This window comes from Sus scrofa, chromosome X (assembly GCF_000003025.6).
Source record: "Sus scrofa isolate TJ Tabasco breed Duroc chromosome X, Sscrofa11.1, whole genome shotgun sequence".
Lineage (NCBI taxonomy): Eukaryota > Metazoa > Chordata > Mammalia > Artiodactyla > Suidae > Sus > Sus scrofa.
Window position 1 is genome coordinate 64759840 of NC_010461.5, and position 17476 is coordinate 64777315.

At 35.6% G+C, this 17476-nt stretch overlaps 1 long non-coding RNA gene across 2 annotated transcripts; it reads right to left on the bottom strand.

Annotated features, from left to right (window-relative positions):
- LOC100620814 lies at window positions 501–16792 on the bottom strand. Of its 2 annotated transcripts, none has more exons than XR_002340859.1 (3): window positions 14422–16792; window positions 4076–4243; window positions 501–3572 (listed from the first exon to the last, which is right to left on the bottom strand). It is a non-coding gene; the product is annotated as an uncharacterized LOC100620814 (long non-coding RNA). The 2 variants fall into 2 exon arrangements; XR_002340860.1 differs by having other exon boundaries at window positions 12833–16792.

The window sequence follows — 17476 nt, forward strand, 5'->3', positions numbered from 1 at the left end:
CCAGTTTTTCCATTACTGCTTATTGAAGACACTGTCTTTTCTCCATTGATAATCTGTATCCTTTGTCTTAATTCAGTTGACTATAATCTATGGATTTATTTTTATATTATAGTACCATACTTATTATTATTATTATTATTTCCTTACAATGTTTCATCAAATTCTGTTGTATAAAAATGTGACCAAATCACACACATTTCCCTGTGCTGTACATTAGGATTCCATTGCCCATCCATTACAAATATAACAGTTTGCATAAAAAAACCCTAAATGCCCATCCCTCCCACTCCCTCCCCTTTCCCACCCAGAAACCCAAAGTCTGCTCTTTTTGGCCATGATCTGATTCTGTTTTTTTTTTATTTGTTTGTTATTTTTAGATAGGATTATCTGTTCCATATTTTATAGTCCACAAATAAGTGATATCATATGGTATTTGTCTTTTTCTGTCTGGCTTACTTCACCTAGTATGAGAGTTTCTAGATCCATATTCCATTGTATATAGGTACCACATTTTCTTAATCCATTCATCTGTTGATGGACATTTAGGTTGTTTCCATGTCTTGGCTATTGTATATAATGCTGCAATGAACATTGGAGTATATGTATCTTTTTGAAGCTTTCTATATCTGCTGACTCATACCTAGTCACCTTTTATCTTCTCTTAGACTGGAGTGTGAAACCAAGTACATAGACAAAGTCCAGCCTTATATAAAAATGGAACTCAGACTCATAACTTGTAACAGCTAACCCAGGAAGCCAAGCCACAACCTCTTCAGTAAACCATACAGGAAGTCAAACATCCTCTGTAGCAATCAGTCCAAAATGACCAAAACATGATCAACAACTGCCAGCTTCCCTAATTTTTAGCTCTGCTTACAAATTAGGACTAGGTGGAGAAAACCAAATATGTTCACCTAACAGCTTCCAATTAGGGCATAACTGAAGCCTTCCTTTTTTTTTTTTCCACTATAAAGCTTTCCCACTCCATTGCCAATCTTTGAGTTTCTGAAAAATGAAAATGGTGGTGACTGATCTACTTTCTGTAGCAATCTCTGAGTGGATAGCTTTTAATTGTTCTTATTTGGTTGGTCTTCATTTATTTTCATGAGGGTCATGGGCAAGCTTGGGATTCTCTTTTTACTCACTGTAATGGAGATGTAAGGCATTACAAGGCTGCCTTCGGTCCCAATATCCTGGGCCCTCACATATGAATTGCAACTTAACAGTTGTTGTGCAATGAGAGGCTGTGTGACTTCTCTGGCTAGACCTTAGAAATAAGAGGTTCCCCTGAAACTAGCTGAGATTTTAAGGAACTCTATTTCCCATCTCTCTGGGGGTTTTGACCATAAGAAGGGCCAATCTGTGGGATTTCTTTTATAGGGACCCACAACACTGACTCATTTTTTTGCTGCTTTCTCTCCTTTCAGATCGTCTTTCACTCTATCTACTAAGGAAGGGCCTTTTACTTTGCCTATGTAATGGATCCAAAATATAAGTTTATCTCTAATTATCTGTGCAGCCTTGTGTAAATTACCACTTGGCAACTAATTTTCTTCATCCATAGAATGTGGAAGATTATAGCACCTATCTCATAGGGTTGTAGGGATTAAATGAGATAAATTTACATAAAGCACTTTAGAGAAGTGTCTGGAACAGAGTGAGCACTGAAGAAGTATTGACAATTATAACTTTTAAAGGAGGCAATAATTCTAAACTTCTACTAGTGCTGCAATAAAAATAGCTACTAGATACCATCTGGGTCATAAAGAAGAATGATGTTTCATTCTATTTGGGAGGAAGAGGTCACAAAAGGCATCTTAGGGGAGTTTTACTTGAAATATCAGTGATTATTTGTCAAGCAGATGGCAGGATGATGTAGGCCTGCAAGTGTGTACAAAAAAGTCAATATAATGCAAAGATGACACATTTAGGAAACTACAAATAGGTAAGTAGTGTTAATGGGGAAGAGAGTTGGATGTAACTAAAAGACAGGAAAAGAATGATCTGCAAAAGTTTTTTTCAGAGAATGAGCACAGGGTTTAGATTTTAACCTATAGATAAACACTTCTCAAAAATTAGTGCATTATATGAATCCACCTATTTAAATTCCAAATATCTTTGCTTAACTTTGTGGATCTGGGGAAGAGTTCAGGAATCTTCATATTTATTAAGTTCCCCATATGATTCTGAGGAATGTGGTTTCCTACAGCACAATGTAAGAAATATTTTGCTGTAGGCTATATATACTTAACTAAACTTATATTCAGAAAGATCTTTCTAATTCTGTTGTTTTCAACTTTAGTTACACATTAAAATTATTAAATCTTCATGGTTTTAAAAGTTCCTCAGGTGACTCCAAAGTTCAGTCAAGGTTGAAAAGTCCTGATTTAGCTGTAATGAAAGAGCATATTCTAGAATAGTAAAATTGGAAGCAGGTAGATAAGATATTATTGCAATAGCATGGCAAGAGTCATGAGGACAGCAACAAGACCAATAGCTGGAGAGCTGGAGAAGTAACTGAGGTATCAAGATTAGCTCATCTAAGGTTTGGTGACTGATTGAAAGTGAAGGAGTAGGCAATATTAAGAATGACTCTCAGTATTCTGAGTTGGGGTTTGAGTGAATGAAAGTATCATTCAATAAGATAGAAGTCACAGGTGGATAAATAAACTTGGAGGAAGACTACAATTTTATAGAGAAGGTGGAGGTCAAGGGACACATGAATTAAAACTTTTCTTATTCTTTAGTATTACTTCTCAGAGTTTAGTGTACCCCACCTGGGGACTTTTTTAACAATACAAATTCAGATTTCACATTGTGACACAGTGGGTTGAGAATCCAACTGCAGCAGATCAGGTCACTGTGGAGACATAAGTTCAATCCCTGGCTTGGTGTAATGGGTTAAAGTATCCAGCATTGCCACAGCTGCAGTGTGGGTGTCAGTTGTGGCTCAGATTCAATACCCTGGCCCTGGGAATTCCCACGTGATGCAGGTGAGACCATTAATAAACAAAACAAAACAAATAAACAAAAATACAAATTATTATTCCCTCCCTATTTCCACTTGCGAGGATTTGGAATGGAGCCCAGTGATTTCCCTTTTCTTTTGTGTTTTATAACAGCCCCAATACAGGATGTAGTCCTATGTTAAATGTATTGAGAAACATTTAAAAAATAATGTTGAAAGCAAATTGAAAATTGCACTAAAAGTCTATTTTATACCTATAGATTGGCAGCTACAAGTGATTTAAAAAAAGTTTGATGTTGATATATATATTTAACAAAGTTTTTCTTTTTACACAGCTTTATAAAATGTTCAGTGTAATGGAATGATTTTAATGCATGATGAAAATAGTAAAGAACTACATGTTAGTCATTACAACATAGTCTAAGTAGCAATTATCTTTAATGAAACAGTTCTACTAGTATAATTAAAAGTAGCCAATGTATATGGAAGTATATGCAGATCCGCATTGGTAAACATCTTTTGTATCATTGCTTCCCATTCATTCCATCTTCAGGAATTTCAGAATTTCTTTGTTCTCCTTTGCTTTGTGAAACATTTCAAAATCCTAAAAAGAATTAAAATTAACTCATAACATCAATGCAGATAATTCCCAGTTATGAAGTCACTAAACTCAAGTTCCTAGGTAAGTTTGCTTATTATCTTGCCTGGGCCTTTGAAAACTGCTGCCAGCTAAGTTAGATAAAAATTTTTCCTCAGGATAGCAGTCATTTCATACTATAATGTATGATGAAAAATACCACATAAGTATCTTAAAACAAGCAGCATGTTAAAGTTACTTTTTATGATATTTTCATAATAAAATACAAATTGCCTTTCCTCAAGAACATAATTAAGTTATTGCACAAACAGATAAACTTGACCCTCACACCCTAACACTATATATATATATATACATACACACACACACATATATATAATATATATACACACTATATACACTATATATATATATACTATATATATACACACACACATATATATAAAATTTTCCCATTGCATATTACTTTAGTAAATTAAAATAAAATAAACATGGAAATTTATTCTTACTCCACAATATTCTTGACCATTGAATATCTGAGGTGGTAGAGCTTTAGGGGTGGAAACCTTCATCCTCATTTCTTGAAGTACTTTCAAACTGACAGATATGTCTATTAATTCATACTTTATTTTGTATGTATCTAAAATTCTGATAACTTCTTCCTGTCTATGCTTCACCTATAAACAAAGATACAAAGAGAAAGATATTAATCAACAGATCTCAATGTTTTGTTTTATTTTTATTTTCCTGTACATTATGCTTTAGAAGAGGAACAGCTTTTAATGGTATATTTTTTGGGGGTAAAAGTTATTATCTTATACACACACATGTACACATACAAACATACAGTATCTATGCAATATATAAATTATGTTTAATACATATACAAAAATTATAGCAATGTGTCAGTAGGGGCTGAAAATCTCTAATGGGTTATAAATACTTATCATATTGTTTTGATATTGCACATGAACATTCTGCTTACAGTTGAGGCAGGCTTTTGAACTCATCCCTGCATTAATTTATGCTAATATCTCTGGTAACTCATAGAAAATGAGCGTGTTACTAGGTTTTTAAGTTTGAGGGAAACTTGATACATGTTCTAAAACCATAGTCAGGCTTGTAGAAACAAAAAGGGTGGAATAAGAAGAAGTGGAGCTCATCACCCCATCCCCTCAATGAACACATTCAAAATACATCTACATGTGGAAAATTTCTCAATGAAAACTAACTGGAAACTGGCAGAAAGATTCCTGTATAACCAAGGCTGTAAGAAAGGTGCATAATCAAGTGCACAGCTCCGTCAAGACCTGTGCTCCTGGGATGGGGCTCAGAGGAAAAGGAAGATTGCACCAGTAGAAACATACCCTGGGGTGTGTGTGCATCAAACTGTATACTGGACATCCTGGTCCTGGGGTCCTACGTGGAGAAGACAATCACCCTTAGCTGGTTGAAGGACCACTGGAACAGATTGAAAGGCAGGAGAATCCAGGACTTTACTGTGAGGAGGGCTCACTCATGCTGGCTTGCCCCTGAGGCAGGGTGGAGAGAGGTCTGCCTTCATGGCTGCTGGGTTTCCCACAACTGCCTTACTGTGTACCTTAGACTAAGCAAAGCAAACATTCTGGCCATGCCCTTTCCATGCTACTGTGTGGTACCATATCTAGGGTGTCCAGGTCCAGGGAAAGTACTCAACCTTGGGACTCAGAGGTGACCCAGTCCCAGGGCAGAGACCAGGTTAGGCCTATGGTGGCCATTATTGGTATTTACTCAAGTACCCAGAAGCAGCCCAAATTTTTTATAGCAACCATTTGACCACAGCTCACATCCCAATTCAAGCATGAAAATAAACCACATGACTCCCCTGTGGAACAGTGCCACAACATATGGAGAGTAGTGGAGGTTGGGAACAGTGATCAGCTATAAGATACAAAGAGGTCCTGCCCCCAAGGCGGGCAGAGAGACATTTGATCTAGTGGCTTCTGGGTTCCAGTGACCACATCAGCATGTGCCCCAGCCCAGTGAGCCTCGGTCCAAGCTGAGAAACACTCCAGCTCTGCTCAGACCACAATACAATCATTAGATCTGGGATTATTATGACTGAGGAAAAGTCATGACTATGTTTGCATCTGAGTAGAGCCACAGACACCTACACAGGGAGAAAATCAGATCTCTGTATGTGCACAGGCTCCACTTGTTTCAGCACTCCCTTCCTCTGGGGTGAATTTTCCATGGAAGGGAGAAGGAAAAACACACACTTAAAGGGAAAAGAGTCAGCCCAAGTCCAACCTTCAGGGTTTCTGCTCCAGCAACTTGGGATCAGACCTTGTACCTGACAGGGCTGTGATGGGTGCTGAGCAGAAAGTTCCACCTCACACTTAGTGCTGGTTCTAGAAACTCCATCTACAGCCCATCAAACACCAAAGTGAAAGCTGCCAGCATACTCTGAGAAAAGACTTGATTGGCATCCCTCCCACCAAAGGTGCTGGACATAAGCAATCTACATAGGGATGCTCCCACATAAGAAAAACCCTTCAAGGATACAATATGTAACTGTTTCACCTAAATTAATAGAAGAAGAGAAGTTAAGTAAAATGAAAAGGCAAAATAACTACTCTCAATTGAAAAGAAGAGAAAACTCCTTAAAAATAATGAAATGGAGACAATTTAACAGAGAGAGAATTCAGATACCACCTCTCACCTGTCAGAATGGCCATCATTAACAAATCAACAAAAAACAAATGCTGGAGAGAGTGTGGAGAAAAGGGTATCCTCCTACACTGTTGGTGGGAATGTAAATTGGTACAACCACTATGGAGAACAGTATGAAGGTATTTCAGAAAACTAAATATAGAACTACCTTATGACCTAGCAATTCCACTCTTGGGAATATATCCAGACAAAACTATCCTTGAAAAAGACACATGCACCCACATGTTCATTGCAGCACTATTCACAACAGCCAAGACATAGAAACAACCTAAATGTACATTGACATATGAATGGATCAAGACGACATGGCATATATACACAATGGAATACTACTCAGCCATAAAAAGAACAAAATAATGCCACATGGATGGAACTAGAGACTCTCATACTAAGTGAAATAAGTCAGAAAGAGAAAGACAAATGCCATACAATATCAGATATCTGGGATCTAATGTATGTCACAAATTAACCTTTCCACAGAAAAGAAATTCATGGACTTGGAGAATGGACTTGTGGTTGCCAAGGGGGAGTGGGAAGGAGTGGGATGTGGGAGTACGGGGTTAATAGTTGTAAACTATGGCATCTGGAATGGATAAGCAATGAGATCCTGCTGTATAGAACAGGGAACTATATCTAGTCACTTGTGATGGAATGTGATGGAGGATAATGTGAGAAAAAGAATATATATATATATATATGTGTGTGTGTGTGTGTGTGTGTGTGTATAATGACTGGGTCACTTTGCTGTATGGTAGGAAATTGATAGAACACTGTAAACCAACTATTATTAAAGAATAAAAATCATTAAAAAAAGAAAAGAATTGCTCTAAACACTAACAATTTAAAGAAGGAACTAGAAAATATAAAAAGTCTGCATCAAAAATAAATAATTCAATAGCTGAAATAATAAACAAACTAGAAGGAATGAATAACAGACTATTATAACAGTAAGAAGGCAATAATAACAGAATAATAGAAGAAGGCAAAAGTGATCTGGAAGATAGAATGATGGAAATCACCAAATCAGAGTAGCAGAAAGGAAAATGAATTTTAAAAATTAAAAGAAATCAAGAGATCTCTGAGATAACATTAGGGACTCCATCATTCACAGTATAGGGGTTCCAGAAGCTGAAGAGAGAGAAATATATTAAAAAAAAACTATTTGAAGAAATTATTGCTGAAAACTTCCCAAATCTGAAGAAGGAAACAGATCCCAGGTATAGGAAGTACAGAAGGTCCCAAACAAGATGAAGCCAAAGAGTCCTGAGCTAAGGCAAATTAGAGTGGCAAAAGATAAAAAGAGAATTCTAAATGCAGCAAGAGAAAAACAAATAAGAAGTTACAAGGGAACCCCAAAAAGCTATCAGCTGATTTTTCTGTAGAAACTTTGCAGGCCAGAAGGGAGTGTCATTATATATTCAAAGGGCTGAAAGGGAAAAACCTGCCACCTAGGATACTCTACCCAGGAAGATTATCATTTAGAATATAAGGAGAGATAAAGAACTTGCCAAATAAGCACAGACTAAAAGAATTCATAAACACTAAATCTACATGATGAAGGGTCATCTCTAAATGAAAAGAAGTAAGAATATACACGTAAGGGAAAATCCCACTAGGAAAGGAAAATATACAGTAAAATATACACTTAAATAAGTCAGTACATACATTCAAAGACAAAACTTGTAAAAACAGCTAAAACTATAATAAATAGTTAAGGAATAAACATGAAGATGTAAAATAAGATGTCAAAAAGACAAAATATGGTGGGGTAAAAATATAAATCCTATAGAATGTGTTTGAACTTAAATGACTGCCAGTTTAAAACAAGGACATACAATTATGAGTCAACAAGGGAAGAAACAAAAAGAAAAATAAATGAACAGAGAAGAAATACAAAAACAACCAGAAAAAAAGTAACAAAATGACAATATGTAGATGCCTATCAATAATTACTCTAAATGTCAATGAACTAAATGCTCTGATAGAAAGACAAAAGGGTATTGATTGGATAAACTAGCAAGACCCTTAAATATTCTGCCTATAAGAGGCTCACTGTAGGACTAAATACAAACACAGACTGAAAGTGAGAAGATAAAAAATATGTATTTAGAAATGACAAGAGAGCAAAGGTAACAATACTTATATCAGACAAAATAAAGTTTAAAGCAAAAGCTATAATAAAAGACAAAGAGGGGCATTATAAAAAGATAAAGAGATCAATACAAAAAGAAGATATTCCACTCATTAAACCTATGCACCCAATATAAGAGCAATTAAATATAAATCAAATACTAACAGATATAAAGGGAGAAATAGACAGTAATAGAGTAATACTAGGGGACTTAAATACCTCATTTACACCAATGGGACATATCATCCAGTCAGAAAATCAATAAGGCAACAGTAGTTTTCAATGATGCAATAGGTATCTACAGGATGTTATATCCTAAAACAGTAGAATGCAATTTTTTTTTCAAGTGCATATGGAACATTCTCTAGGACAGATCATGTGCTAGACTACAAAACAAGTCTAAACGATTCTAACAGGATAGAAACTATATCAAGCATTTTTTATCACAATTGTATAAAGCAAGAAATCAACTACAAAAAGAAAAATGGGAAAAGAAAAAACATCTGCAGTCTAAGCACATACTACTATAAAAACAATGGGTCAATGATGAAATCAAACAGGAAATTAGAAAATATCTCAAGACAAATGAAAATGAAAACAACACTCCAAAATTTATGGATTGCAGTAAAAGTAGTTCTAAGAGGGAAGTTTATAGATATACAGACTTTCCTCAAGAAACAAGAATAAATATCAAATAAACAACCTAATTTACTACCTAAGAAATTAGAATAATAGGAAAAACAAAGCCCAAAATCAGCAGAAGAAAGGAAGTAATAATAAGAATAGAAGAAATAAATAAAATCTATATAAAAAGACAATAGAAAAGATAGATCAATGAAACGGACTGCTTATTTTTAATAATATAAATAAAATCGATATACTTTTAGTGAGGCACATTAAGAAGAAAAGAGGGAACTAAATAAATAAAATTAATGACAGAAGAGAAATAGACAATTGATATCACAGAGATAAAAAATCATAAAAGAATACTACAATTTTATGTCAACTTAGAAGAAATGGGCAAATTTCTGGGAACATGCAACCTGATAAGACTGAGTCAAAAGAGATAGACAATTTGAACAGACCTATCACTATTAATGAAACTGAACTTGTAATTTAAAAAAAACTTCCCATCAACAAATGTTCAAGGCTAGATGGCTTCTCAGAGGAATTCTACTAAACATATAAGGAAGAATTAATACCTATTCTTCTCAAACTATACCAAAAAAGTTGAAGAGGACTCAACACTCCCAAATTCATTGTATGAGGCCACCATTACCCTGATGGTAAAATAAGACAAAAATATTATAGAAAAAGAAAATTACAGGCCAATATCTTTGATGAATATTGATGTCAAAATCTCCAACAAAATATTAGCAAACTAAATCCAACAATATATAAAAATGGTCGTATAACATGATCAAGTTGGATTCATTCCAACATCACAGTGTTCACAAATCAATGAATATGATACATACCACACTAAAAAATGGAAGGATAAAAATCATGTAATCATCTCAATAGATGCAGGAGAAGGATTTGACAAAATTCAACATCTTTTCATGACAAAAATTCTCATGAAAGTTGGTATAGAGGGACCATATCTCAACATATTAAAGGCCATTTATGATAAGCCCACAGCCAACATTATACTCAAGGATTAAAAGCTGAAAGTCTTTCCTCTAAATTCATGAACAAGACAGGATGATCACTCTGGACACTTCTATAACATAGTGTGACATCCTAGCCTCAGCAATCATACAAAGAAATAAAAGACATTTGAATTGTAAGGTAAGAGGTAAAATTGTCACTATTTACAGGTGACATGATACTTTATATAGAAAACCCTAAAGTCTGCTCCAAAATATTTAGAACTAATAAGTGAATTCAGCAAAGCTACAGGATACAAGATTAATAGACAGGAGTTCCCGTCGTGGCACAGTGGTTAACGAATCCGACTAGGAACCATGAGGTTGTGGGTTTGATCCCTGCCCTTGCTCAGTGGGGTGATGATCTGGCATTGCCGTGAGCTGTGGTGTAGGTTGCAGACGCGGCTCAGATCCTGCGTTGCTGTGGCTCTGGTGTAGGCTGGCAGCTACAGTTCCAATTAGACCCCTAGCCTGGGAACCTCCATATGCCGCAGGAGCAGCCCAAGAAATGGAAAAATGACAAAAAAAAAAGATTAATAGACAGAAATCTGTTGCATTTTATATACTCTAATAACAAACTATCAGAATGAAACAAATTTTTAAATCCATTTAAAATTACATCAAAAAGAATAAAATACCAAGGAATAAATTTAACCAAGGAGATGAAAAACTTAGACTCTGAAAACTAGAAAAAAATTGATGAAAGACACTGAAGGAGATACAAAGCAATGGAAAGATATACTGTGATCTTGGATTGGAAGAATTAATATTGCTAAAATTGACATACTTCCCAAAACAATCTAAAGATTTAATGCAATCCCTATCAAAATACCAATGACATTTTTCACAGAGCAAAAATTCATATGGAACCACAAAAGACCCAGGATAGACAAAGCAATATTAAGAAAAAGAACAAAGCTAGATATATCACCCTTCTGTACTTAAGATTATATTACAAGCTACAGTAATCACATCAGTATGGTACTGGCACAAAACCAAAAACCTATATCAACGGAAGATAATAGAGAGCTCAAAAATAAACCACCTATGGTCATTTAACCTATGATAAAGGAGGCTAAAATATGCAATGGATAAAAGACAGTTTCTTGAAGAGGTAATGATAGGAAAATGGGACAACTACATGTAAAACAATGTGATTAGAACATTACCTCACATCACTTACAAAAATAAACTCAAAATATATTAAAGATCTAAATGCAAGACCTGAAACCATGTAACTCCTAGAAAAGAACATAGGTGGAACACTTTTTGACATAAATCATAGCAATATTTTTTTATCTGTCTCCTAAAGCAAAAGAAATAAAAGCAAAAATAAACAAATGGGACCCAATTAAACTTAAATATTTTGCGTGTAAAATGAAATCATCAGCAAAATTAAAGGACAACCTACAGAATGTGAGAAAATATTTGCAAATGAGATGACTGTCAAGAGGTTAACATTCAAAATATATAAACAAGTCGTAACACTCAATATCAGAAATACAAACAATTCCTTCAAAAATAGAAGACTTGAATAAACTTTTTCATAAGAAGAAATAAAATCGCTAACAGGCATATGAAAAGATACACAACATTGCTAATTGCTAGAGAAATGCAAATCAAAAAAACAAGATATCTCACACCTGTCAGAATGGCTGTCATAAAAAATCTACAAATAACCAATATTAGAGAGGATATGGAGAAAAGGGAACTCTTTTTCACTAGTACTTCCACACCTAGGTATATATCCAGAAAAAAAATAACACTAATTGAAAAAGAAACATTTATCTCAATGTTCATAGCGTGTCCATCATCAGATGAATGAAGAAAGATGTGCTATATGTATGTAGGTACACACACACACACACACACACACACACACACACACACACACACACACACTGGAATATTACCCAGCCATAAAAAGAATAAAATTCTGCCATTTTTCAGCAACACAAATGGACATAGAGAATGTTATGTTTAGTGAAATCAGTCAGAGAAAGACAAATACTATATGATATCAATCTTATGTGGACTCTAAAAAATAATACAAATAAATATTTATGCAAAACAGAAACATGGATATAGAAAACAAAGTAGTGGTTACCACAGAGGAGAGGCAAGGGGGAAGGGCGAATCAGGGGTATGGGATTAAGAGATACATACCACTCTGTATGAAATAGTTAAGCAACAAGAACTTGGAAATTATAGCCATTGTCTTGCAATAATATTTAATAGAGTATAATCTATAAAAATACCAAATCACTATGCTGTACACTTGCAATTAATATAATACTGTAAATCATCTATACTTTAATAAAAAATAAAATCATAATCACAAAGTTTATGCCTAAGTATAGACATGAGATCCATGGGTTAAAAAATAAAATAAATACATCAGGAGATTAAGATTTATAAATATGTGAGTGGATATAAGTGGCCAGTTCTTGCTATATCCTCTAATATGAATAGTTTGATTCATGTGATCTGTTACTAATACTGTATTCTCCCCATTGTCTTTCCCCTAAAACACAGATTACTGCTAAAGTAAAATTATAATAGTTGGTTATCTTTTTAAAATATTTTATTTCTACAATTTTTGTTAATAACTAGAATATATATATTAAAGTTTGAGGTTTCTATGTCTTCACATGACAGTCTTGGGCTTTTTTGTCACATAAAACCTATGATGTTCAAATTAGTAAAGTTATGTGAAAGCATTTGGGCAAATACAAACCCGTTTCTTCAACTGGGATTTCTGTGAAAGTACATACCAGTAAAGCTTTTTGTTTGTTGACTTGAAAATGTAATCCAGCCATGCTTAGAAAATCCTGCTTATTTCTAATGGTTGAGAAATTTCTGAAATTCCAAAATGCAACATTTCCACTTTCTGAGGCTCATTTATTTTTTAAAATTGCAAAAGCATGGTGCACAAGGCTTAAGTCACATTTTTACAGTGGTTTTTCAAAACCTTTTCAGAGAAATCCATTAAGAGAGGAACGGTTGCTTATACCAATGCTATTCTGAGTATGGTTCATAATAGTGGCAGCATCAGATTTACCCTACCCCAAAACCAGAGTGAGAATCTCTTGGAGTCAGTCCCAGTGGGTCTCAGGGATCCCAGCCTTCCATATTATTTTTATGTTACAGTTTAGTGCAACACACACCAGCACTTGGGTGAACCCTCTACTTCATCCACTGTAGTCCTTACTGATTTTAAATCATTCCCTCTTACAGACTCAGTACCATATCCATTAACATAATTCACAGTGTTTAAAAAAAATTAGTCAAAGTGCCCATAATTTTCTTTTTTAAACTATTTCTTTTTGTTGTGTCTTAGTACCCAAGTGAAATCCTTAATCTATCTGATGAGGCTTTATGAAAAGCCATGAATCTTTTCTAGGCTGGGATCAAATCTCATTCTTTGATCTCTATCATGTTGGATACCTATCATGATATCTGACACACAGCAGGAGTATGATGAATGTTTGTCAACCATTTATAATCAATTCCAAATCCTTCCAGGTTTCAGGCTTTTCCAAAAACTTTGCGCAATGAGGATTGTAGCGATGTAATGGTCCTTCTATAACTGTGCTGTCTAATGTGATAACCACTAGCCACATGTGGCTACTGAGCACTTGAAGTGTTGCTAGTCCAAAACGAGATGTACTATAAGTGCAAAATACATACTGAATTTTGAGGACTTAATATGAAAAAAATACGTTTCTATTTTTATACTGATTATATGTTGCAATGATAACAGTCTATTTTGTGTTAAAATATATTAAAATTAGTCTCTTTTCTCTTTTATTAAGCGGCTACTAGAAAATTTAAAATTACATGTGGCTCACAATATATTGCTATTGAAAAGCACTGTTCTATAATACTTCTTACATCTTGGTCAAAATTTTCATCTAAACGCTAATTAAACAAAGAAATGTCTGATATATGCAAATACACCTTCTTCTTAGAAATTAATCAGTTTGTCTTTTGGGGGTTGCCTGGACTTCTCTGGGGATTTTGGGCATTCACTCACTGGCATTTCTTCTCTCCAATCCTAAACAATGTTTTTTATCTCTTCCATTTTAAACATCCACAAAATTATCGGAAGCTCTTAAGATGGTTGAGCTCAGGATACAGAACCCTCCTAGATCACCCAGTTCTTAGTGCACAACCTGGATGATGGCATTAACCACGTTCTCTGTTCTCTGCACCTCCCACCCAGAAAACCTACAGAGAAGGAAGCTGAAGAATGTCAGGCAGAAAGGGCAAGGAAATGTCTCAGCACAATCCTGAATTCCCCAACTGGAATGTCTTCATCTTCTCCTTTTTTGCCCACTGAGACCCTTTTCTTTCCACTCACCTCCCTAGACCCTGATACGCTGGTATAATAGACTTTAATGGAGCTCATTGTTTCCACTCTGAGGCTACTTTGCAGAAGTAACCAGGAGTCAGCCACTTCACCGAGGCTTCCGGCTCAGTAACGTTAAATGCTGTGTCCCAATCCCTGGCCCTTCTCCAGGGCTGTTGCTAAGGGCCAGTGGCCCTGAGCTCAGGATTGGCTGGAAAACAAATACCCTTGTGGCGCAAGCGAACGCCTATGCTGGGAAATGTGTGCTCCTGGTAAGGAGGATTGCTGTAGCCCACATCCGCCTGGGGGGAGGGGATGAATTCTCAAGGAGGATGAACTGGTTCTTTTCTGTCCTCCTGAGTGTTGAGAAGAGCCAAAGGACACTGAATTCCTGTTGACACTTCTCCCATCTCCCTGCTTGGAATAGTTGTGAGTGTGAGTTTTCGTGCTTGGCAGATGAGACCACAATGAAGGGCAGAGCCACCTGAGGGGGGAAATGGCCAAAATAAAAATTGATAAGTGAAGAAAACAGATAAATTAAAACTTGGGTTGCTTACATTTGTAGGAACAGAACAAATGCGTTGATGCTTACCTGCAAGGGACTGGACCACCATAGAAACCTTTTTGACCTTTGCTCTTAGCCCAGGGAGGTGTCTCCTTTCCGTCTATAGTCCCTCCCCCTTTTTGAGGATGTGCTTTTCAGGGCACTCTTTCCTTCTGGGAGTTGACCTTTTCGTTTGTGTGAGAGTGGGTGCAATAGTCCCTGACTCTCTTAGTACTTCCTCTCCCCTGGTGTAAAAGATGACTTTGCACTTTATTGTTTGCTTTATCTTCAATACTTTCGTAGTTCGTTATTCCAGCCTTTACTCCCTAGTTTTAATATTTTCCAGTAGTTGAAGAGAAAGATAACATTTAAATGATTTTTTGGGGGATTGCCAAAAATGGGTAATGAAAATCAAGAGTGAAGTGTCTGACCCATTCTTTAGAGTGATTTTAAACCGAGATACAAATTACCAAAGTAGACTGGAAACATCACCAAGATTTCTACATAGTTGATACTTTCAGCTACAATTAATATAGCCTTGGCTTTACAAATTATTTCAAAATAATTATCACAACCATCCTATGGAATAGGTTAATTCTAATTTTGTACACCATACCCTTTTTCAGTTGTCAAAGTTTTCCTCTTGTAAGAAATATTGCATTAATTTAGCTTGGAGCCAAGGGAATGGCTCACAGAGTAATAAGGAAATATTTCATAATCCCACACCAGAAAGACAAAACAATTGTTTAAAAAAAGTAGATTTTTCTGCCACTGCTACCACAAAGGAATATTAAAAGAAAATGAAAATCTCGTATATTTCTAAACTAAACTTCTTAATTGGCTATAGCCCATCTCCTTTGCCTTATTCATCTCTATATCCAGCTGATCCAGATTCTAGTAGTCCTCTGTACTAAATATCTCTGCCTTTAATCACTCTCATTTCGTTCTTGGATTGCTGCAACTGTTTCCAGTCTTGCCCACTTTTAAATCCAGTTGACATGTTAGATTTGTCCACCTTTTACACAAATCTGCTAAATACTTCTGTGGTTTCTACTTAGCCGGATTAATAAGAAAAGATGTAATTTATTAAGTGCCTCACAAAGATGCTTTTAGGCAAATCTGTACTTATTTAATCTTTTCATAAAATCTGCAAATTATGATTTTCCACATTTTTATCAAAAGAGAAAACATCTTAGAAAAAGCTAAAAATCAAAACCTTCTGATTTTGTTATGGCCACACTTGCAGCATATGGAAGTTCCCACACCAGGGATTGTATCCAAGCCACAGCTGCAACATAAGCCTCAGCTCCAGCAACACTGGATCCTTTAACCCAATGTTCCTGGGCCAGGGATGAAACCCACACCTCTTCAGTGACTCCAGTGGCTGCAGTTTGATACCTAACCCACTGCACCACAGCAGGAACTCCTAAAAATCAAAATCTAGCATGAAACCTGCAAGTCTATGTGCTTTTCCCTAGTTACTTCCTTAGTGTCTGTTCCTCCACTTGCTCCCAAAAGTTGCAATTACCATGTTGCTTCATGATTTTTCCTTCTACATAAAAGTTTCCCTTATTCTTATAATTTCCTAGCAGATCATACATCCTTCAGCATTTAGTTTAGAACTCATTTCTTCAGATCCCTGAAGTGCCTTAACTCACCTAGCTTGGTTTAGATCTCTCTCTACGTTGCATTTACCTATCTCATGAGTTATCAGACTGTGAGTTCTTAGAAGGTAAATATTTTTTCATGTATTTGTTGACCATCTGTATCTTCTTTGAAGAAATGTCTATTCAGGTCTTTTGCCCATTTTTCAATTGGGTTGCTGGCTTTTTTGGTGTTGAGTTGTATGAGTTGTTTGTATGTTTTAGAGATTAAGCCCTTGTCTGTTGAATCATTTGAAACTATTTTCTCCCATTTCCTAGGTTGTCTTTTTTTTCCCCTGTGGCATGTGGAGGTTCCCAAGCCAGGGGTCGAGCCACAGCCACTGTAGAAGCAATGCCGAGTAGTTATGTTGTGAGCCACAAGGGAAATCCTATCTTTTGGTTTTTTGTTTATGGTTTCCTTTGCTGTGCAAAAGCTTGTCAGTTTGATTAGGTCCCATTGGTTTATTTTTGCTTTTATTTATGTTTCCATGGAAGTCTGACCTAAGAAAATATTTTTAAGGTTGATGTCAGAATATTTTGCCTATGTTCTCTTCTAGGAGTTTGACTGTGTCTTGCCAGTTTTCCCAGCATCATTTACTGAAAAGGCTGTCTTTTTCTCATTTTATGTTCTTGCCTCCTTTGTCAAAGAATAATTGATCATAGGTGTCTGGGCTTATTTCTGGGTTCTCTATTCTGTTCCATTTGTCTTTCTGTCTGTTCTGGTACCAGTACCACACTGTCTTGATGACTGCGGCTTTGTAATATTGCCTAAAGTCTGGGAGAGAGATGCCTCCTGCTTGGTTTTTGTTCCTCAGGATTGCTTGGCAATTCTGTTTTTTTTTTTTTTGTGGTTCCATATATATTTTTAGATTGTTTGTTC